Below are 25823 nucleotides of genomic sequence, written 5' to 3'. Positions count from 1 at the left end.
AATTGGGGGCAGCCAGTATCAGGCTGAAAACTCAGGAAAAAAACCCAGAAAATTTGTGTTTGGCCACCTAACTTCTAAGAGGTCTGTATGAGAAAGGACTTTTTTCCTTAATTCAATTTTTACCCCTAAGTGCTTAGAGAATGCTGAGCCACCATAGATCAAGGAGAAGCTACAGAAGCTCCTTATTAGAGCCTGCATAATCTGAAACTTGAGCTCTTGCAGACTGTGACTGGTCTGCCTTTATAAAATTACCTCCATATTCCTTACTGCCTGCTTCTTGTGGCAACAAACCTTCCGTTTTAGAATATAAGACCCAAAGGAAGAAAGAATGAATGCTGTCTGATGTCTAAGAGGAAGAGGACAAAGTGATTGAGCTAGATGGGCTATGTCCTTTCCCAAACTCCCTTCTTTCCCAAAGGAGGAGTGAGGAAGGAAAGAGTGATCAGGCATTTTACCATAATAATGGAACCCTCTTCCTGGAGAGGACAGGCAGGCCTAGGGAAGGAGCTTGCATTCACCCTCTGCCTTATGCTTCCCCTATCAAAAGAAAACAAAACAGTAAGGAGGTAAGGACAACATAGAAGTTTCCTAGGAATCTTGCTTCACATGCTTGCTGATTAAACTGGCAGATTGAAGTTTTCTGCTAAGAGATTTTGACCAATAAAAATAATAATAAAATAAAATAAATTGAACATAAGCAAATAAATAAATCTGAGGCTAGTTCATGTCTGCAAGAACCTGTTTCTCTGAAAATTATAGGCTAGTTTTTGTATTAAGTTGAAGGATGCTTCTCCTAGCATTAGAAAGCTAAGTTAATACCTAAGAGGACTGGGTGGGCCTAACAAGAGGGAATATGGTTTCCAGGCTAGGATAGCAGGGGTGGGGGTTCAGTAGAGAATTTACATTATTCTTTAAGTGTATGATAACCAGAGAACTTTGTCCACAGACAGGGTTTTTTTCAGGAACTGTGTATATGTGTGTGTGTGTGTCCTTTTGCTCAGTTGCCTCCATTTTCTCACTGATTCATCGACATTTGAGAAACCCTACTGCCTTTCCTGTGTGGGTGTTACAGAAATCATTCTTTCCATATTATCTGTTTACATTTATCTCTTGTACTCAATATCTACCTGAATTTTGTTGAGGTTTTATTGCTTTATATAGATATATATTTTAAAAAGATTTTATTTATTTACTTTAGAGAAAGAGAGATAGAGATGGGGGGGGGCATGATTAGGGATAGGAGCAGAGGGACAGGGGCTAGCAGACTGTGCTGAGTGTGGAGCCGGACATGGGGCTTGACCCCACAACCCTGAAATCATGACCTGAGCTGAAATCAAGAGCTGGTTGCTCAACCAACAGAGCCACCCAGGGCAACCCTACTGCTTTATATTTTATTCAGTTTAAATAGGAAAGAAAATTTTTGACTTGTCTAAGAGGACTCAGTAAGCTGAAAAGAGATGATTAGGTATGAATTGTTAGACTGTGGGTCTCCACTGGAGTAGAGCAAAGGGAAAAGAAGCTTGAATACAAAGGCATGAGAAAAGATATTAAAGGCAAATATAAACAAAATGTAAGTAAAAATGACACTACTAATATAAGACATAACAGAATTCAAGGGCATCATTAAATAGAGCAAAACCTTTTATTATAGGATGATAAAAGGTGCAAGGTGAGAATCTAGAATTATAAAACTGTATAAACCGATCAACATACCAGACAAGTCTATAAACTCCTAAGAATACAGAAGAGACTGTATAAAATTTTTAATATATAGTGGGTTATAGTAATATAATGTCTCTTTCAGAATCTGACAAATCAAATTGATAAAGAGGTTGGTTAATAAGATAATTAATAATTTTGTTTTAATAGATATACACAGATATTTATACTCTAGAAAGAGGATTTGCTTTTGTTTGGGGGATATTTAATAAAATTTTATCATATTTGCCAGAAACAAACTTGTAAACCAAAAGAGATTATTTTGTGAAATTCTATAGAGTACATTTGGAATAAAATGGATTTTTTTTCTTGATAAAATAAGCAGAAATTGAGACAAGAAAAGGAAGAAGCTATGAGAGAATAATAACCATGAAAAGGAAAAATAAAAGGAAACAAGACTTTAAATTCTATTTAAATCTTAAAAAAAATACTCCAGGGGCGCCTGGGTGGCTCAGTGGGTTAAGCCGCTGCCTTCAGCTCAGGTCATGATCTCAGGGTGCTGGGATCGAGTCCCGCATCGGGCACTCTGCTCAGCAGGGAGCCTGCTTCCTCCTCTCTCTCTGCCTGCCTCTCTGCCTACTTGTGATCTCTCTCTGTCAAATAAATAAATAAAATCTTAAAAAAAAAATACTCCATATGTTATTTAATTAATCCAGGTTATAGAAAAATATGGAAAACACCTTAATTCATGTTAAAATCCGTGAGGGATGCAGTGCAGGACTCTTAAGAGAGATAGAGAATAGGGCAAAGCAAATTGAGAAATGTATTGAGAAAATTAACATACAATGAGCAAGTGTGAAATTGCAAAGATGGTTCACCACTATGGAAAATATCAGAATAACTCATGACATCAATGTGTCAAAGAAGAAAGAATACATGATTGGATCAATTGATGTTCAGAAGACAATGATGAAATTCAACAGCCTTTTCTAATTAAAGCTCTGTATAAAGTAGGAAAAGAAGAAGACTACTTAAAATAAAGATTTTCTAACAAAATTCAAGAACAAATACAGTAAATTATAAAATGGTTAAACTTTTCTTAAAATTAGGAATGAGACAGAAACATCCTTATGACTAAGATTATTTAACATTATAGTGGAGGTCCTATTTAATAAGATAATATACAAATTAAATAAATTGGATAAATATTGGATATTATTTTGACTCTAAACTGTATAATTACCCAAAAGAGACTCTATTGAAATATTTTAGAATTAGAAAAACTATAATGTGTCCTTTATAAAAATGTATAACCAAAGAGATCTGTAGCTCTTTTCTATATAGCGTTAATCAACTGGAAATGGAAACATAAAAAATACCCATTCACAATAGTTTTTAAAGTTATTTGAATTAAGTTAACTAAAAAACATAGACATTATAAATTCTCCTAGCAGTAAATAAATAGAATTTCTACAATAGAACAATATAGCATATCACTAGAGAGGTGATGTCTTTAAGTTGTGAAACCTTTATAAATTGACATAGAGTTTATGCAGTTTGAGGCTGTGCCGCGGAGTGCTGACAATATGACTCCATCTTTGGCCCTCCATCTTGTTCATCTTTACCCAGTGACCTTTCTTGAAGCTGTGTTCTAGATCCCTTGGAGATTAATGTATGTACCTTAGAATTCCTGGCTAAGCTTTAGATCGGGGGGAGGTACGGTTTGGCCTCCTATGAATCTGTTAAAGATAAATTAGTTTTTCCCTTTCTGAAGCACAGGCAGTGCCACAAGATCAAATTAAAGGTTAGATCGAATTAAAGGGGGATGCAAGCCCTTTGAGGTGCATGCAAACATTTTGATATCACCAACAAAGCCCTTCTGTGGGTCCCTTACTCTATAAAACCTGTGGACTAAGGTCTTGATTTTGTGGAAAATAACTACACAGTTGCCGTGGATAGTCCCCTGCCTGATCCAACTATAAGTAAGTTACCCTGAAGAAAACTCTGTAAACTATATGGAGTGGCCTTCTTCATTTTCTGGTCTCAAAATGTCTTCTCAGTTGAAGAATACTTTACCATCTCTCCTCCACCTTCTATCAGTGTATCTAATCTACCACAATAAACAAGAATAGTTTGAAGTATAGTGAGGATTATTTACAAAATACTGTAATTTGCCATATAGCTGCTCTACCACACATGGTATATTGGAACAAGATAGCTTCCATTAGTAGATACAACACAGGAACTTAGGAATTCATTTTAATTTGGTGGGAATGAATGATTTCTAGTTATAATAGTGTCAAACTTTGTGTCTGCACCAAAGACAAAGAATGAATATATAAGCTGTAACTAGGGAAAATTTACAAGGCATGATTTCGCTTAAAACTTAACATAGGTTTTCTATGGACTCTGAAAAACAACCTGAGGATTATGAAGGGGGAGAGGGTGGGAGGTTGGGGGAGCCAGGTGGTGGGTATTATGGAGGGTACGCATTGCATGGAGCACTGGGTGTGGTGCAAAAACAATGAATTCTGTTACGCTAAAAAGAAATAAAAAAAACAAAACAAAACAAAACATAGGTTTTGCTCAAAACATATCTCTATCTATTAGAAATTGAAAACAAACAAGCAAACAAACAAACAAGTACATCTAGGTGGTTCAGTCAGCTAAGCATCTGCCTTTGGATTAGGTCATGGTCCCAGGGTTCTGGGGTCCTGCCCAGCATGGGGCTTTTTTTTTCAGAGGGGAGCCTGCTTCTCCCTCTCCCTCTGCTGACTCTCCCAGCTTGTGCGCTCTCTCCCTATCTCTCTCTCTCTCTGTCAAATAAATAAATAAAATCTTTTATAAAGACTTAATCTTTTTAATCTTTGAATCTTTATCTAAATATTTTATTTTAAAAAATATCTTTGGGGATGCCTGGTTGGCTCAGTCGGTTAAGCAACTGCCTTCAGCTCAGGTCATGATCCCCAGGTCCTGGGATCCAGTCCTGCATGGGGGTGGAGGAGCGGGGTGGGGTGGGGGGGATTCCGTGCTCAGCAGGGAACCTGCTTCTCTCTGCCTCTGCCTGCCACTCTGACTGCTTGTGCTCTCTCTTTCTAACAAATAAATAAATTTTAAAAAGTCTTTAAAAAAGATAAAATCTTAAAAAAAAGAAATTGAAAAACGTAATGGAGTAATAGGGATGAAACAAGATAGGACTTTGTTTCAGGATCAGAAATCAACAAACATGACCAGGGTTCTGTTGCAAAGGGCATGAAATAAAAATTCCCCACTGAGCAAGGGAACTAGAATTGGGCTTATTGCTTAAAACATACACTGAAAAAAACAAAACAAAACAAAACAAAAAAACAAAAAAAAAAACAACCATACACTGAAACACAGGCCCCAAAATTTGGATCTAATGTTGATGTGAATTTGCACATAGGTATAGGTGCTAGAGGTCACACACACTTCATGGTTGGAGGTAGAACATCTCAGGTGAAAATAATGAGTAGATCTGTGCTCTCTCTAATATCAAGACAGGAAGAAACTGATGGATTGGAGGTCCCAGGAGAGTTAGGAGAGGCAAATAGCTAAACCTTCTGGTATAAAGAGATATAAGACTGAAAATACATAGGCTGTAAGGAAATCATATATATATATAATTTAATGTGTGTGTATATAAATATATACACACACATTAAATAATGTCCTGTATTGAAAACTACATAGAGTAAAAAAATGCAAAGAAACTATTTCTAACATTTATGTACATATAGATTCTACAAACTGATAAGGAAAAAGCAAATAAAATAGAAGAGTGGGCAAAAATATGAACAGAAATAAGAAAGCCAGATGGGCAAAAGAACTATTTCTTGACTGGCAGTCAGGAAAATGCAAATTATAACTACAATGAGAACATTTTTTTCATATACCAGATTGGTGAGAATAAAAAATTTGATATCCAGTATTGGAGAGTGTGATGGGTAATATGTGATCTCAGAGATTGCTGGTGAAAACATGAGTGGTTATAACAGAAATAGAGCAGGAATATCCTCTAGTAATGTCTGTATAATTTGAAATACCTTTTAACCTAATGTATTTTTGCTAATCTATTATAAACATATTAGTTTATAAGGATTTAGCACTATCTGAGTGAAAACACATTGACACAATGTGTTTTGTGAATGTCCTCATAGAAGAGAATGTTATACCTCCTGCGGCCAGACAGGCTTTGAAAAAATATGGGAAGAACTATGATTACCAAGATAAACAGTGGCCAGGCGGGTTGGCCAGTTACAGCTAAGTCATGTTGATATTCTCTGTAAGGATAATGAAAGAATAAAAGCTGTTCACAAGAAGTTACTTGCTAAGTTTGGAATGGAGAAAGCCCAAGTAGTTTATAAACAGGCTATTATTATCTATAGTAGAATGGTAAACATAATTGAAAGGCAGCCTGCAAATCTAGTTGTAGGAGTTGTAGAATGCCAAGATAATTTAACTCAAACAAGCAGGTCTCTATGCCAAGGTCAGTCCTGGTAGGAAAAACCTAAAATCCTGAAAACAGGAGTGGAGACATCTGGAAGGATGCACCTGAGGATGTTGATTCTGTGGTCCCTGCAGATCCCCAGACCTGCAGAGGCAGCCTCCATTTCCCTAATAAGAGCTAGGATACCCATTGTGGTTGAGAGTGCTGCAGAAGACTCTCCCCCACAAAGCAGCAGATGTTCCCACCAGAATCTTCCCACCACCTCTCCTAGCTCCCATGTTGATAAATAGGATTAAATCCCAGCATAACTCAACTAGTGATATGCTAGCCCTAAGAAAGGAGAAAAGAGACTATATATACAAAGAATTATAATTACTAGTTGGCATACACTTACAGAAGACAGGAAACTATTTTGAAACTGGAAGTTGAGTGCTTGATCAAAGGATTCGAATGTTAGCTTAGCAAAAATTCATTGATCTGGAGATACCTTCTTTGACAAGATATTTAAGACCCTAGCAAGGACCCCAAGGGATGGGTTAAATTCACTGCTGGGTAGTTCTTAGAAACCTGGAGTAAACAATGGCCAAGTATTGATGAAATAGATGCTTAAGTTTCTCTAGCATAGCATAGACGAAAGTCTAAAAAGGCTGAAGGAAATAAGTGGCAATGCTTATTTATTAGGTAAAGTCAAATTTATTAGATAAAGTCAAAAAATCCCCCAGAGGAGTATGAACCATGAGAGGGTTTATCAGGAATATGGTGGTGAGAGGGTCATAAACATTACTAAGAAATTCAGTGGTGACTCTTCTGTGTAGGCCAGGCATGAGGGGAGATTGAGCTCATGAACATCTGTGGGAATAAAGGGCCCTCAAGCAGTCATAGAGGCCAAATGGTAGTACTTAATCACTGGAAACTAGGACCCACAATTATCAAAAGATAGACAAAGAAGGAGAAACCAAAAATACCTGACCTATAGGAAGTTGTAGAGATGGGTAGCAGAGCATAGTCCTTTGAGGTAAAAACAGATGGGAAACAAAGCTTAAATTTCCGCTTTAGATCTATACCAAAATAAATTAAAAATGTTCAAGGTGCCTGAGTGGCTCAGTTGGTTAAGTGTCTGCCTTCAGCTCAGGCCATATGAGAAGTTCTATAACTCCTCCACCTGAAAGATAGTAAATCAAAACCAATACCATATCCTTGGAGAGATACTGGAGATTAGTGGTATCATTAAAGGCATTCAGGATGTAGGATGGCATACAAATCAAAACCACAATGAGATACCACCTCACACCAATCAGAATGGCTAAAACTAACAAGTTAGGAAATGAAAGCTTTTAGCGAGGATGCAGAGAAAGGGGAACCCTCCTACACTGTTGGTGGGAATGCAAGCTGGTGCAGTCACTCTGCAAAACAGCATGGCGATTCCTCAAAAAGTTGAAAATAGAGCTACCCTATGACCCAACAATCACATTACTGGGGATTTACCCTAAAGATACAAATGTAGTGATCTGAAGGGACTTGTGCACCCAAATGTGTATAGCAGTAATGTCCACAATAGCCAAACTATGGAAAGAACCTAGATGTCCATTAACAGCTGATGAGTAAAGAAGATGTGGTGTGTGTATGTATGTGTGTGTGTGTGTGTGTGTGTGTGTGTGTATGGATATATATTATATGCAATGGAATATTATACAGCCATCAAAAGAAATGAAATCTTGCCATTTGTAGTGACCTGGATGGAACTGGATAGTATTATGCTGAGCGAAATAAGTCAATCAGGGAAAGACAATTATCATATGATCTTTCTAATATGAGGAATTTGAGAGACAGGGCAGGGCATTTGAGGGGTAGGGAAGGAAAAAATGAAACAAGGTGGGATCGGGAGGGAGACCAACCATAAGAGACTCTTAATCTCACAAAACAAACTGAGGGTTTCTGGGGGGTGGGGGGACAGGGAGAGGGTGGCTGGGTTATGGACATTGGGGAGGGTGTGTGTTATGGTGAGTGCTGTGAAATGTGAAATGATGATTCACAAACCTGTACCCCTGGGCCAAATAATATATTATATGTTAATAAAAATAATTTAAAAAAAAGAAGTAGGATGGTGGACTTTTTCATATCTGTTTATTTCTGATCTTTGTAGAACTCAGAGGGCCCTGGGAGAATAACTACAGACCACACTGCAGATATAACCAGGTAGCAGCCCCATCCCCACTGCTGTGTCAGACAGGGGATAATAAGATAATAATAATAAGATAATAAGATCTCAGGTATGTAATGCAGTATGCAGTAATTCTCTATCATCCCAATTTGCAAAGAAGATTAAAAACAGCTTGCATTCATGTTGGAAGACAGAAATATTCTTTAAAATTTTGCATCAGGGTTATGTTAACTTCCCTGACCTCTGCCATCATATAGTATAATGTGATCTGGAACACCTGGATATCCCATAGAAGGACAGTCTGGTCTACTACATTGACAACATCCTGCTGACTGGACAGGACAGTAAGAGGTGACTACTATACTGGAATCATTAGTAAGACACATGTGGGATTCATCTCCAGAGGGTTGGAGATAAGTCCTATAAAGATAGAGTGACTGGACAATTTAGTGAATTTTTTAGGGTCAAGTGATTAGAAGCATACTGGGAAATCCCCTCCAAGGTAGCAAATGGCTACATTTCCCATCCCCCACTACAAAGAAAGTAACTTTTTTTTTTTTTTTTTTTTTTTTGGGTAGGCCAAGTTGGCCTCCTGAGACACCAAATTCCACACCTATATACTTATATTGCAAGCGACATGGGGAGCTGCCAGCTTTGAGTTGGGCCTGGAGCAGGAAAGGGTAAAGCACTACAGCATTATTGCTATGGCATTATTTTCTATCTAATCTACTAGTCACTAGAGTTGGAGTTGTGAGTGGGAGGACTTGTTACAGTATGGAGTTTATGGCAAGCTCCAGTGATGATGCATTCCCCTGGGACTCACAAGAAAGGCCTTATACTTCCTTTGAGAAATGTCTTGTTATGCAATTCTGGTTAAGGTGAAATTTTTGACCACAAGATACCAAGTTATCACACATCTAGAGACACCCATTCTGGACTGGGTTCAGTCAGTGAAGCCAAGTCACAGTTTGGACAGGCCCTATTTCTTTCCACATAAGCATTTTCATAACAAAATTCTTGCTTTTTAAATCTTATCTTGGGATCTGTTTCTCAGAGGACCTGGACTAACACCTACTTTGTTCTCTTTTATCCAAACATTTATTAAGAAATTATCATATCTTAGAATGTAGTTCTCCAGAACAAAAGATTCATACAGGGACTTGTATCTGTTTATCTGCTTCTGGAACAATGCCTGGCTTCTATTGGCACCTAACAGATAGATGTTCAATGAATGAAGGTGTCCCATAGGGTAATAAAATAAATAGGATGAGGGTTTCAAGCTCACATATATTCTGACTGAGCAATAAATTATTAGCGTGTGGGAAAATAAGGAGCAGAAGGGGCTGAGTAGAAGTGGAAATACTCTACCTAAAAGTATTTAAGCTTTAATGTTTTAATAACACTTCACTGACAACTTAAAACAAGGCTCATATTTAAATCTTGTTAGTGGACTGCTGGTTTGTAACCTCTGAGTAGTGTAAAGTAAAAAGTGATTCTTCGTGGTAATGACCTGAAAGGTGATGAGGTTCCCAGAGTAAAAAACATGGGCAACCGAAAACATGTAGAACAGAATTAGTTAGCAATTACTGAAAATCTTATAGCCAGGGTCCAACAAAAAGCAGCATGTTTCCATTCCCCTCAAGAAATTTAGATTTAAAAGACAAAATGCATGCCTAAGAAATAACATGAGAATAATTGTAATGTTTTACACAGTTAAAGGAAAAATAAGACGACGTAGGGTCAAGTGTATGTACTAGATGTACCTGGTCCATATGGTGATTAGTAAGTTGTACCCCTTAGGTTTGGAACACAAAGCTCTGTTCTGTATGATTCACAAAAGCCTGAATCTAGGGGCTAAAAGAAGTAAAGTTCCAAGATATAAAATGTAATATTTTCTATTATGTTTTGGAGGGCACCAATCCAAATTAGGAATTTTAGAAGCATCTCATGTATTTAAAAAAAAAAAAAAAAGAATTCTTTTGGCACCTCCAAGAACCCTTTAGTATCACTGCAAGAAATTTAGTACAGCCGATTCTGCAGGCAAAGCCAGCAGTGGTTTGGAAACCAGTCTCTGAAGTGTAAACTTTCTTAAAAATGTTTATAAATGTCTTATAAAAGACTAGCTATACAGAAAGTTTGATTCTGACTTAAATTCTCCCTCCAAGTCAGAGATGACTCATTCTCATTGTCCAGTTGGTAACAAAAACATCTTTGTAAAAACAAAAAAGAACAACAACAACAACAAAAAAAAAACTTTTAAGATAAGGTGAAGAGGAAAATAGTTATTATTATTATTTTTTTTAAATCTACAAAGAAGTTAACCTGATTTAATGGTACTTAAGCATACTTATTTCTCAATAAGAAGAGAGTTTGGCCTTTCTTTGCCAGAGAATCAGGCAGAGAACAAAAGGAATGTAAAGTGGCCTGCAAGTTGTTTCATTAAAAGATGTGCGACTCTAAGGGAATTCAGTTAGTGCTACCAAGAAAGAAAATAATAGATCTAAAAAGTTCTTATGGATCCAGAACAGCAAGAAATGAAGATAGTTGTTTTCACAAATGCCTCCGAAAGAAGGCATGAAAAATGAAACTTCCTTTTGTACTTTAAAATGTATGACAAATGCTGATTAAATTCACCCTGAGAGCATGTCAATTTGAAAAGGGGATTATAAATGTACATGCCACCAGGTGCTCTCTTTTGCAAGGGGTTGGGGGTAGCATGTATCCATTTAAATACTGGGTTAGCACTGGCACATTTACAACAAGAGCGAAACTGGATGAAAATTGGAATAACATTGGCCTTCTAGAGGGTTAAGGAGGCTGTCCCTGCAGCAGGTTGGCAATTTGTCACATCAGCTCCTTCATGAACTATCAACCTCATTACCGTGGTTCACTGCACAGTTGGCCCTTGGGAGTCTAATACTAATAGCATGTAGAGGGTGATGAGGCTTGTGGTCTCAACTACTTCATTATCGATTCACTTAAAAACATACCACCTACATATTCGAATAAAATAGGTAATATATTAGAGAAGGAGAAACACCAAAACATCTAAAATCAATTGAAATATGGGGGCAAAGACAAGAAAGGGATGTTGGCAGTAATAGCACCATGAAAGCAAGTAGTCTTAGGAAGATAGAGGGTGAATAATTTTGTGTGACAGCTACCATTTGTTTATTCGGTTGTGTGAGGCCGTGTATCAGCTAGTAACAGCTATAACTGTACATTAAGTAGGACTACTGAACGAAATAAGTCTTGGGGATATTTTTAAGATACTGCAAAGACACACGGAGCTAGGGTGTTTGAAGGACATACATTTAAACAACAATAAAAAAAATCCTTAGACTTTTTTCAGTGACTTTAACCAGAAAAGAGCAAAATGGTTCATTTCCAAAGCTCCAAGCTGACAGGGAATGCATGGGAATATATTAATACATTAGTAAATATAAAATAGTTTCCTTTTGTGTTGATTCCCCAAATCATCAGCTTAATAGAAACTCATCTGTGGAGAAACAACTCGCATGTTAGAAATGACTATCCAGTCACTTAAGATCCTCTCTTTATCCAGCATCAGTGGATTTTTACTATATTGATTGCTTTAAGCTTTGAAAGAACAAATACACATATATACACACACGTATATATTAGAACGCTATTTCCTTTGTGTTTTATATTTATTGATTAATTGATGAGGCAAAAATTATACAAGCAAAACCCTTAATCTCAAAAAGGTTGATATACACCAAAAACATACTTCGACTACTTGCAGGCTTTATACTGTACTATCCATACAGAAGCCGCTAGCTTCATGAGGTTATTTAACTTTAATTTCAAATTAATTGAAATTAAATAAAATTTAAAATTTACTGTCTCAGCCACATAAGCCACATTTGAAATGGGGAGTACATATGACCCGTGGCAACTGTATTGGAGCGCACAGATACACAACATTTCTATTAAGTACCAAGTTCTACTGGATGACAATGCTCTTGAGAATAACTTCTATTTCCTTTCAATAAAGCCTCAAACAATATATCTGGAAAGAAATTCAAAGTAGATTAAAATACAGAGCACATTTGAATTTTCATAAAGTTACATGTTTTTTCTGGCATCAGTCACTCACTGTATTTTCGACACCATCATCTAAAAATATTTTGCATTTAACACATATATTTAAATTACTCTTGGTGAACATTTGTAAAATGACTAAAATATGGTTCTCAGATTTGATCATGCAAATGTTCTTTTTTACATGGAAATGTGGATTGAGGCAGCTAAATTTTTTTGGTCGAAGTAGGGAACCTTTTCTTGTAATTGCAATTATAAATAGTTTTATTACTAGTCATCACACTTACGATTTTAAATAAAGCAGGATGGAATTTCTAGTTGAAAAGTGCCAACTGCTCAAAAATCATTAGATTTTCAATACTTTAAGGTATACACAAAAAGGTCTGCAAGTGGTTTAAAGCAGAACCATTCTAAATTTAGAAAGTCAATTAAAATGTGTTTTAGCATGGAGCTTCATAACATGTCCTTATTTCTAAGGTCATTTTTATGGAAGAACAAACTAGTGAGATAAAGTGTGCATGAGGTCCCACACCAGGATATAAAGCTAATCTCTTCTGATATTCTTGAAGATTTCTGTAACATTTCTTTTCTATAGGCTTTTTGCCGCATGGAGTGTGTGTGCATGCATGCCAGCACGTGTGTTTTAAGATAAGGCAAACCCATATTTCAGGAATAAAAGGAATGGAAGTTTTGAAACAGTGTGAAAAATGGTTCAGCATAGCTGGAGGCTACCTGAAATCTTAGGAGGATTTGGATAAAAATATTTCTAGCTCAGTTTGACAGAATTCTGAAGATGGAAATTGCATTGGAACTTTTGAACCTGAGGCTTTGTTCCCTCTGACTGTCCCCTTTGGGGCTGCAATAGGCTTGTAGAAAAAGTATTCACCACATCCAAAGTAGCTTGTTTCTGTATATAGCACAATTTTTTCAACCGTAATTATTGCTGCTCATGATTTCATGGGGGGGGGTCTCTTTTCCTTAAATATTCCTTAAGTTGAAATATCTTCATTTCTCTTTTTATCATCACTGTTTAAAGAGATCTAGAAGACCTGCTGTATGGGGTTACTGCTTCATAGTGTTCCATTTCCGGTATTGTTCCTTACTACTTTCAAGCTGAAAAATACAGTCTTTAGGTTAGCATTCATGGTTTTCCCTAATCTTTGTACAAGTTCATGATTCTCCTTTATTCATCCTCTGCTTCAATCAGACTAGTCTAATCATATCTTCTCCCAAGTCCTGACCTTTTCACACCACTATCCCATTAGAGGGACTCAGTCTAGAATAGTCCCCATTCTCAAAATACCCCATCACCTTTAACAATTCCATAAAACCATCATGACCTATTATCATCTAATTGACACTCCTTTCTTAGTTCTGAGAGGAATATATAGCACAATGTTTTAGAAGATTCTAGGTCAGACTGCCCACACTCTTAACCAAGCTGGGCTAGACCTCGGCTTCAATATCTTTGGAGCCTCAGATTTATCATATATGTAATTCCAAACTCTATTTCAAAAAATGATTGGCACAGAGTGAGTCAACCCTCAATATATACTAACTATTATAATTGTTTGGTACATTTATACAAACTCCTTCATGACAGGTCTCACTACCTACCTAACCAACTAACAGAAGAACTGCTTCAAAGCAATGACCTGTTTTTTGGTATTAGTGGGTTCCTTTTTTCCCTTCACAACATCTAGTGCAATAATAAACATCATTTCCCTACTGATAGCTGAACTGTATTCAATGATTATATTTTAAAGTATATTATATACTTTGAAAATTCCTTTAATTATGGAGCTCTGAAAAAGTAAGTTAGATAAGAAAAATATAATCAACTTCCAAATTTTAAATGATTAAGGCTTGTACCCCTCATAACAAATCAGAGCCTGACAAATAATACAACAACTTTAAGAACTTTAAGAACTTTAAGAACATCTAAAAGTAAAAACATCTAAAAGTGTAGTCCAAGAGTCATTTTTAGAGTAAGGAAATGAATGGTGCTTGCTGAAGCTCTGTCTAATTAAATACAATATGAAATAGGTAGGAAAAGAATAAATGAAACAAGATGGGATCGGGAGGGAGACAAACTGTAAGAGACTCTTAATCTCACAAAACAAACTGAGGTTTGCGGGGGTGGGGGGAGGGAGGGTACGGAGAGGGTGGTGGGGTTATGGACATTGGGGAAGATTTGTGCTATGGTGAGTGGTATGAAGTGTATAAACCTGGCAATTGACAAACCTGTACCCCTAGGGCTAATAATACATTATATGTTACTAAAAAATTAAAAAATTATATAAAAAATGTGATGGATAGTACCATAGCACCTTCTTGACAGCTTTTTTATTCAAATACAAATTTCTGTCGCAACTCTAGAAAGTTCGAAGGAGAATTCAGAGATGAAATATCATAGCTGCAATAAGCCCAGTGTGAAGCTATTATGTTTTGAAAGGAAAAATAATTACAAATTGTACATCTTCTAGGCACATATCTGTATTAATAATGCATAGTAATAAATACACTAGAGTATACTAATGAAATGTTATTAAACATTAAAGTTTTGGAAACCATAGGGTTATGAATTTGTCAAGAAAGTGTCAATTCATATGTCTACTTTTAGATTTCTGTACCTTCTAAGCAAATAAATATTTTGGGGAGTTGTGGAAAAAAAACAATATGAAATAGAAGCATCAGTATAATTTTGTGAAAGGAGACAGAACTCTTGATTACTTATTGACAATATGATTTTTAATTGAAATCCTCAAAGAACTGAGTTACTAGAAATTACTAGAAGAGTTGAATAAAGTGGCTAGATATAAGATAAATATCTCTAAATATCTCTAGCCCACTGGTTTCCCATGTACAACCAATAACCAATTAGAAAATATAATAGGAGAGAAAAAGAGAATAAGGTATGTAGTATGAGTCAGAAGTTGTTTTAATCTATTGAAATTATGGGTTTCTATTTCTATAAAAATAGAAATTTATAAACAATATCATGAGCATATTTTATTTTATTCATATAAAATAATGGTGCTTTAAAAAAAAAAAGGGAAGTAGAGTAAACATTGATCATTGAGATTGGTAGTAAGAGTTGACTGTGTAACTTCAGCATTGTCTCTATGGTCCAAAGTATGATTCTCCAACAAGCTCAGAGTGATTCTATATATGATAGTAATAGTTAGTTTTATTTCAAATAATTGAAAACTCAAATTTTTATGCACTATTTCTCTGAACATATTATTAAATGCACACATTTTTGAATACCATCACTTCCTCACATGTATTCACTTTAATATATCTGTAGCATTAGTGGTGGAGTTTTTTCCCTCCCCAAAACAAAACAAACTTTTGAGCTGTTATTTATCTGTGTCCAACCCCACCTCTATACTCTTCCTGTGATGCTGGGGCTGGGTCACCACAAAGTCTTCTTCCTGGGCTCCCTTTTCAGTTTACTTCCAGTTGCAGGGGGAGAGGAGGATAGGCTGTAAATTACAGGTGGAAGGAAAGAGAGGTCAACTTCCTTCATATTCCAGCTTCTGTCAGTGACTCTTCGTCAACAAAGGACAGCTATGATTCAAACCTCCATAAGTTTTGGCACCCCTAGCCATGGCCACCTAGATAGACAAGAACCAGCTGGCTGTATCCACCCTGCTAATTTAAGCACAAGTTGCACATGACCTAATTTTTTAAACTTATGTCCCAGAAAAATTACAACCTACCTTAGTCCATTGACATTTGTGATCACTTGCGTAATCAAAATAAATCTGCTGAAATGATAAACATCTATTATATTCCAATAGAAGTTTGAATTATGAGAGTTATTTCCTTCCACTTTTGTGGCACTAATTTAATATATTAAGCTAATATTACTAATAGATGTTTATGTTGTCAGACAAAAGTAATCCAAATACTAATTTGTAATATATTCCTAGTAAGGATTTAAAATATAAATGCTTTTGAATTCCATGCAAAAAATATGAAACAGTAAATAATCACTTATGTATAATTATTTACATCTTTATAAGTAAAGAATAGACTTGTGAGGGGCATCTGGGTGGCTCAGTCAGTTAAGTGTCTGTCTTTGGCTCAGTCATGACCTTCAGGGTCCTGGCATCCAGTTGTGCATCAGACTCCCTATTCAGTGGGGAGTCTCATTCTCCCTTGCCCTCTGCTCCTCCTCCTAGTCATCCTATCTTTTTCTCTCTTATCTCAAATAAATAAATAAAATCTTAAATGAAAAAAGAGAGTAGACTTGTGAATCTCTGCAAATTCATCTCTACGTCCTATGTCAGCTTTGTTTTTTGAGACCTGAATTTATGTCTATTTTGTATTTTGCTTAAGACTAGAGACCTCACCAGTCTTTTTCACATTCATCTTATTCCTTCCTAATTTACCTCAAACACTTATATCCTCCCAATGTACCCTTTCTATCTTTATGGGATTTTGAAAATGATATATGATTCAAAATACCTTAAAGTATTTTATATATTGTACTTCCCTTGCTTATATACAAAAGATGGAAAGATGGAATTGTTATTCTACCCATGAAAATACTTTTACTAAAATAAAAATGTTTTATGATGTTTCTGCCTTTGATTAAGGTAGATAATAAAAATTTACATAATTCAAAATAGCAGATAATACCTCAAAGCCTGTACATTTTTATCTGTAGGTAAATTTTCTATTTGTATTAATATACAAATGTGTTTATTTTTCTGTTAATACATTCCCCTCCCAAAAAGAATAAAAATAACATTGTGGCAAACCAATTTAGAAGGAACTGGAAAGTTATTTTGCTTAACTCATTTTTATCTTCAATTTCACAATGCAGATGGAGAAATTATGTTGTATTTTTAACCTGAAGACTCACATTAGCATTTGCATTTTTCCTGCATTTCCTTGGGGAGTAGAGAATTTCTGGGGAGCAAGGCAAAAATGGGAGAAAAAGAAATAGAATCTCTTCAATTCCCTCCTTTTTGTGTCTTCTAAGATGGGGACCCTCACTTAGAATAAGGCTAACATGAATCTTTAAGGAAAAACAAAATTTTTTTTTTTTGTCTTTGCAAGTTTAAGGCTTTGCTTGGAATTCTACATTAAAAATGGATTGCCTATTTATGTATAATTTAAAAATAGCTGCAATTTCAATCTTCTTTCACTTCAGATTGATCAAAGCCATTTGGGGTAAATGTATAATAACAGAGAACAGTTTCAATAGTGATAAATAGATTGTCCTCACCACATTGAAATGTTAAAGCATAATATGATTTTTGGAGGTCTGTAATATTGGTTTTTATCTGTGTTTCAAGCTTATGGATGTTCCCAAATGAATAGCCTATTATTAACTACACAAAGGGGACCATTCCGTTTGACCCCTTAGGTGATCAGTCAGAGCCTCAAGTGGGAGAGTTCATTACCTGGAGGTTGGCATGAATAATGATGAATGCTATTAGTCATCATAAAATTTTTCAACAGCTTTCAAAATTCTAGCCATAGCATTTGATTCAGTGACCTCCTATGACAATTAACCCTACAGGCTAACTGTGTACCCTATAATGAAAAATTTTTTTTTCATCTATTTTATATTAATATCCATTAAATTCTTATGCACTAGAGGACAATATATACATAACACAAACTGTTAAAACTAATCAAATATTTTCTGGATATAAAATCTTGAAGGATATAAAAACAATATAATTGTCTCCCAAAACTTTGCATTTTTTTTTAAAGATTTTATTTATTATTTGACAGAAAGAGAGATACAGCGAGAGAGGGAACACAAGCAGGGGGGTGGGAGAGGGAGAAGCAGTCTCCCCACCCAGCAGGGAGCCTGATGCGGGCCTTGAACCCAAAACCCCGAGACCATGACCCAAGCCAAAGGCAGACACCCAACAACTGAGCCACCAAGGCACCCTCCCGAAACATCTTTTAGAGGAAAGATTATTTTATTACCTATGGGCTAGGACTAGATTTCCTTAGCTTTCAAAATAGATCTCACATTGACACATTATTTATATTACTCTAAGATTCCATTTCATGATTTATAGCCTGACATAAAATTGGAAGAGTTACCATGTTCACAATATATGAGCAAAATTTTTGCAAGCAAGACATGATAGTGTGGACTATATTTGGGAAAATTTCAGTCCCTTCGTCTTTCACTGTAGAGTGTACTTCACTGATCCTTGATGTTGGACTTCATCATGTGACTTGCTTTTCTAAAGAAAAGATAACTAGGAACTGGGCATTTTCAGTTTTAGCTGCTTACCTCAAGATAAATTTCAATCATTTTTTTTTTCTGGAAACAATAGGATAGAAAATGACATCATTGATGTATGAATTGTACTTTAAAATAGTTGACAGTTACGAGAAAGGAAATGAAATAGGTAGGAACAGCAAAATAAAGTATATCTACCTTCTATTAGATATTTTTTATAGTTTAAATTTTTTTCCAAGTTAATCATCTGTTGATTTTTTTAAAATTGGTTATGTGGTTAGAATATTTGTTATCTTCCAAATTCCTTGCAGTAAAAAACAGCAACAACAACATTGACTCTTCCTCCCCTTCAAATGACTGACTCATTTTCATCCTTCAGACCTCAGCTTAAATACTATATTATTTGGAGGAGTCTCCCACAAAATACTCCTTCTAAAGGGAAACCGCACACTAATATTTATTCTTTCTCTTCTTTTTCCTTAAGAGGATTCACCAGTACCATTTCCTTGTTTAAATCTCCTCTCTTCTTCTAGACCATGAACTCATTGCTGGGAATGAGCAAGTCAGAACTTAGGGCCTAGGATCATACCTGGCTTCTCTTAGGTATTTATTAAATATTTCTGATTATTAAACAGTAAATATTCTGAATAATAGTTCAGTATTTCTGAACCCATGTAGGAGGTGTGAGTGTGCTGTGGGAAGGAAGGAGGGGGTAGTGGGATCTGAAGGGGCTCTCATTCAGGAGTACAGATGACACTACAGTCACTCCTACAAAGAGACCCAATCTTGTTCTTTAATAGTCCACACAGGCCATGGCTATTCTCCTTTACACTTTGTAACACGCCTCCAAAAGCCCCAAATCCACTTTTCCATAGCAGATAGGGAGACAGACATTCCTCATATTTTACAGACTTCCTTTCACAAGACTGTAACTTCCTCCCAGCTTGGGGTCTGTTTTAAACAGAGGTATTCTAACAGAGTAGCTGGGGAACAAAAGGGACAAGGGCAGCCACTGTGCAGATGGTTAGCCATAGGAAGCCGTCCAACTGTAAGCCACTCCTTCATGTTGAATGGCAGGAGGTGCAGTCTGAACGCTTTGCCTTTCTGTTGAATTCACTATCACTTTATTATTAATAATGTTATACCACAGTGTATTACAGCAACTCATTTCTCAAAATCTTTGATCTAATCTAAAGGTATAATTTATTTCTTTTGTCTAGAGGCCACTACACCAGACCTTAGAAGTATACTATAAATTCTGCTTCACTCTAGTGAAGCTATTTTCACTGTTAAATAAGAAAATAACATTTGTCTACCGTATACAATTCATTCTCACATATGACCAATAACATGATTGCAAGTTACTTTTCAAGTGTTAAAAAAGATGGGAAACAGGTATGATAACAACAATAATTTCCCCAGAGACTGACAGTTTTATCACACAGGAGCTTAAAGAAACTTTAATTTTGTTTTTACTCTCCACTAGAACAACAACAAAGTGCCTACATTAATTAAATATATATGAAGTGTAATAATTAAGTGCCCAACTAAAGAAGTAGGAACAGAGCTTAGTAGATCTCACACTGACATCATCAGGTTTAAGTCCTTTTGATACAGATAGAAATTCATTTTTGTCAATATCTTACAGCTCATAACAAGGTAGTCTTGGTTCATTTTTTTTTTTTTTTTTAAGTCTCACTGTTGCTTTTTCCAGAGATATTTAATGGGATGATTCTATATCTTGCTTTTGAAGACAGTGCCATGGGTGGAGTTAATTATATGAATTATCATATTATTATCTTGTTTCTCTTTAGATGGGGCTTTAAGGGATATAAGAAAAAGAGGGACTTACTACTTTACTAATCAAAGCTTCCCAGGGAGAAGAAGGTGGGAATATAATAATGGCTACTTCTGGTTTCCATGGACATTTGCTCCAACTTTCTTGACCTTTCTCTTACACTGTTCGTTTGAAGTGGCCACTCTCTTGGTAATCCATTCCTCTGATCTTGTGTGAAATGACATTATTCTCAAGGAGCATTTTTGAGCCTCCACCCTATGACATTCTCTGCTTCCACTGAATGCCCTTGGACAGCCCTTAGTTTATTTCATCACTTTGCAGCAGACTGATAAAGCATTTGTTTTATGTTCCCAAATGAGATTGTCAGATCCTCTATATCCCTTATGTCATGTAATATGGTGCTTTGTATATAATATATATTCGATAAATGCTTTTAAATCAAACTGTGTGTTATCCACTGCTTCACATTTGTCACAAAATGAAGACTTTATAATGGTGATTATGATTCACTCAACCTTTATGATAAGAAAGAATTTGGAAGATTAAGACACGATCTCTTATTGACCTTCTTTCCTTTTCATTCTTACAGGCAAAAAATTTCTTTTATCTCCATCATTTTTTTCACATTGTGACTTATTCTTTTTTTTTTTTAATCATTTTATTTATCTATTTGAGTGAGAGAGAGCATGAGAGGGGAGAAAGTCAGAGAGAGAAGCAGACCCCCCGTGGAGCAAGGAGCCCGATGCGGGACTCAATCCTGGGACTCCAGGATCATGACCTGAGCTGAAGGCAGTTGCTTACCCAACTGAGCCACCCAGGTGTCCTACCATTGCACCTTCTTAATGTAGGTACAAAACTCTCTAGTATTCCTATACAGATTGATGTTTAAGTGAAATAAAGAAGTTCTTTTTACTTTTTAAAATTTTATTTATTTATTTTATTTGATAGAGATCACAAGTAAGCAGGGAGGCAAGCAGAGAGCGAGAAGGGGGAAGCAGGCTCTCCACCTAAGAGAACCCGATATGGGGCTCGATCCCAAGACCCTGGGATCGTGATCTGAGCTGAAGGCAGATGCCTTAACCCACTGAGCCACCCAGGTGCCCCAGAGAAGTTCTTTTTAAAGAAACAACTCTTGAGAGGATAGAGTATAGTCTTGGGTTGGGCAGCAGCATTGCTTTTTTTTTTTTTTGTACCAGCGTTAAATAGATGTCTGTAGTAAGTGAGGATTATTTATATATTCACGATGGACTAAAAATAACCTTTATTTTCTGTCTTTCATCTGTGTCAAAAGGGAGTCACACAGACTTTTGTGTGACTCAAAAATCAATTTTGAGAAAAGATTATTCTAATGTGCCATTTTTACAGCATATTTGTCCTAAATTTTTATCAAATAGGGATGAGAGGGATGATCCATCAGTGACCACAAATTCTGTGTTCCCCTAAAGGCTAATGCTGCTCTTTAAAGGAAAGGTTTGTACAGTGACTGGAAGGTGCAATTCTAAAAACAAGGCAGCACTTCCTAGCTTTGTAATCAGATTACAAAGCTTTCCCCACCCCTATCCCCAAATGTGGGATCACTTTGGAGCGTTTAATCTGTCTGTTCATAGTTGTTCTAGGTCAGGTTACCTTAGAAACAGACTACGAAAAGGAGATCAGCAAGCAGAATATTACTGAGGAGTTTTTTCAGGATTGGTGCCTGTCAGAGGAGTGGAGGAAGGTGATTTGGGCAGAGGGAGACATTGAACTGTGTGCAGTCACAACAAAGGTGTAAGAATGGTGAACCAAGCGGGGGAGCTTTGTAGCTGGGATTCCTCTGCAGAGGTATCCCAAATTGGGATCCCAAATTGTACCAAATTGGTACAAGGAGGTCAGGCCCTTATACGCCTGTGTTGATTAGTCACTGGTCTCTGGAAAGCAGGCACAGACCTGGACAAAATGGCTCTCTTCAGACCACGGCTGATAGCTGTTAGCTATTAATACTCCCAGTAGTTGGGGAAATGAGTGTTTCTGTCCTCAAGGTGGAGAGCTATGTAGTATACTGCAGACCTAGGACAATTGTCTAGAGAGGGAAAAATGATAAAATAAGAATATGTTAATAATATATAATGTAATAAATAATATATTTATGTAATTATGTATGTAAATATTTTCTTCCAATTATTCAAAAAGTTTGTTTTTAGAAAGGAACTCTAGGGACGCCTGGGTGGCTCAGTTGGTTAAGCAGCTGCCTTCGGCTCAGGTCATGATCCTGGTGTCCTGGGATCGAGTCCCACATCGGGCTCCTTGCTCCTGCTTCTCCCTCTGCCTCTGCCTGCCATTCTGTCCGCCTGTGCTCACTCTCTCTCCCTCTCTCTCTGATAAATAAATAAATTTAAAAAAAAAAAAAAAAGAAAGGAACTCTAAAAGTCTTAAGTGACAAATTATCTTTATTATTAAACCAAAAGTATCCAAATAGAGAATCATAGACATTGTTTTCTCCAAATGCATGAATTTAAAGTGACATAATCCATTAATAACAATAGGACCAATATATAATCTACTTTATATTTTCATCAGTGTTCTAAATGTTCATAGCATTGTTGACCTTGGATTTAGAACTAATCATCTCTTCAAATAATTTCCAGTAAATTTCCAGTAATTTATGGAGTGACACTATTTAGGAAAACTTGCCAGAAAGCTGTGTGTAAATTAGCTGAGTCCAAGATAATTTATATCCTTATAACTATCATTTAAAAAATGAAAATACAAACAGTTTTGTAAAAGGTCAAATACAGATGGATGTCCATTGCTGAAAACTACTGGGAGGATAGATGAGTGGGGTAGGATGTGAAGAGTTACTAAACTGAACATATATCTGTATATAAACAGATCCAGGTATTTTTATATGTATAAGAATGTGCATAAAATGGCTGGAATTTTGCTAAAACGTTCATTATAATAACAAAAAATCTCTGGCTAAAGGCATCTTAATAATTTTTATTTTCTACATTTCTTTTCTACAAGATTGTATATATATGTACATGTACTCTACCAATTATCTATCACCTATCAATCAATCAATCTATTTATCTATCATCTATCTCTACATCAAATAGATAATATCAAATGTGTTCCTTGGTTTACATAGGAGAGCTAGCAAAGAATCAAAATAGTTTTTTTTTTTTCTCTTAGCTTATATACACTATGGCATGAGGTAGAAGGAAATCTAAATTGTTCTGTCAACTGGACAGAAAGGGGAAATAAGGGGGAAAAGGGGGAAAAAATGAATTCTTCACAAAAGGTAATAAAGATCACAATGTTTTCTTTTTAATAGCCTTCACATTTTCTTTTGTAGAAGATGCTTAAATGACAAAGGTGGGTGACTGAGTGAGGTATTAAAATAACTCTCTCCTCTCTAATCCCAATGAATAATCATTTGATTTCAGGATTTTACTGGTATTGGCCTTACAAGGTAGCTTACAGGTTTTAATTTTTCCATGTGAAACAATACTATTCCTTATTTACATTCTTTGAAACTCAGTTCACATGTCTATTTTTATTTACTCAGTTATGTTTTGAATTATGAACTTTCATTTGACTTTATCTTTACTTATATAATCATCAAAACATTTATCCTAAGAAATGTGTTCAAGAAAAGAATCTCCAAATAGTTCAGAAGTAGCTGAACTTTCCATTTTCACTTTCCATGTATTTTGTTGCTTGTCACCTAAGGAGTTACTAAACGATGCTGTTGAATCTCCTGTTTTCCCCTCACTCAGCGTTCCTTTCTTCTTTCACTGATAACACTTTACAGATTGGCTTTTTAGATAGTGGGATATAGTCAACACTGATGCTCTTTCTGATCGATCAAACCAGCTTCCTTTGTTGCTCACTGGCGACAGGGTTACTGATTTTGCTCACATCACTGTCAGACACAGTATTATTGAAGTTTTTAAAAATGTATTTCCAACTATTTTTTAGACCAATTTAGAGACTGAGTGGAAGCTATAAATATGCAATCATTTTGCAAAACTTCCTGCTTTAAAGGGTTAGACATTGAGGTGAGGTTTTCTTTTCCATTGCTTCAGGAAGTTACTTGACCATTCTGATGAATTCTTTGCAACAAATTTTGGTGGTGGTAAAGCAGAAGGATGAATTTCTCTTGGTAAATAAAGAGGCTCATTGTGCGCTAAGACCCCAGACTTGAGATATAGCACCATCTGGGTGCTAGTCCTTGGTTTTTCAGGACTGAGAACTAACCTTGTCTGTTTCTTAAATTTGATTAGAGGCTGGAATCCTTAGATTTACAAAGTTCGCAGGAGGTTTACTCTATCTATTGTGAATGTATGGGTCTTGATTTACAGTGAAAATTTTGTCAAGTGGAAAAATGATTCATATCAGTTCAACATGAGGGCTTTCTCCCTGCAGCATGCCGAATGTCAGTGGATTACGGGGTGATCATAGAATCAGGACTCTGTAGGATACAAATTTAGAATTTTCAATGGTATCAGGTTAAGATAGCTTATCAGTTTATTTCCCAAGAGGCATATCCTTACCAATATAGTTCTAACTTCAGTGTTCTTGGTAAATATATCCTTTCTCTTGAATAGCTCTTGAAAGAATACTGTGCCTTTCTTCTATTACTATCCATTTTCTATTCTTCCATTAACCATCAGCTCTTTTTCCAGTAGATAGATACATGTTTTTGGTAGAGATATTAAAGGTTTCATTAATACACAATCACCTTTTGGCCCCAACACATTATGTGTTCATTTGTAGTTTAACTTTTAGAGGATAAGAGTCTGTATCAAATTCCAAGCATCACCTTATTTTATTTCCCCATGACCTGCTTAATAAAACCAATACTTTTTAACTTCCTAGTTTTAGCCTAGTTTGTCAACCCTTCATACACATGTGAATCACTGATGAAGAATTTTAAAATACAGATACCTAAGACTCTTGCCATTCCAACTAAATTTGAATCTCAAAGTGAAATGGGAAAGTACATTAAAAACATCTCGACAAGTTAGTATGATGAGCCAACATGGTTTAAAACCACGAGCGTATATATACACTTGATTCAACCACCAAGGTGCAGTGACTTTCTGCAAAGATGAGAGGAAATCTGTTACAGTTTCCAACCACCTGCTACATTTGAAGATTTCTCTCCTGACCTCAACTATTTCTACTCCTGTGAGTCCAGAGTAAAGTACCACCACTGTGTTCCTTCTCTATCATATGCTGAAACATTCCACCAACAGGGATGAGGGGTGCTGACCGTGGAGTTGGTTTGAAATGTTAGCAAAAGCTAACTTTTATTATGAGCCGACTGTGTGCCAGTTACCTGGTGATTCACCACCACAAACCTCTCCGTTCATTTTGTTTGTTTCATTTGGCAGTTGTGTTTTAATGAAGAGGTGTGTAACTTTACTCCATGAATTAAACACCTTACAAATAAATAATAGGATTA

Source organism: Mustela lutreola, chromosome 1 (genome assembly GCF_030435805.1).
Source record: "Mustela lutreola isolate mMusLut2 chromosome 1, mMusLut2.pri, whole genome shotgun sequence".
Classification (NCBI taxonomy): Eukaryota; Metazoa; Chordata; class Mammalia; order Carnivora; family Mustelidae; genus Mustela; species Mustela lutreola.
Note: the sequence above shows the minus strand (reverse complement) of the source record.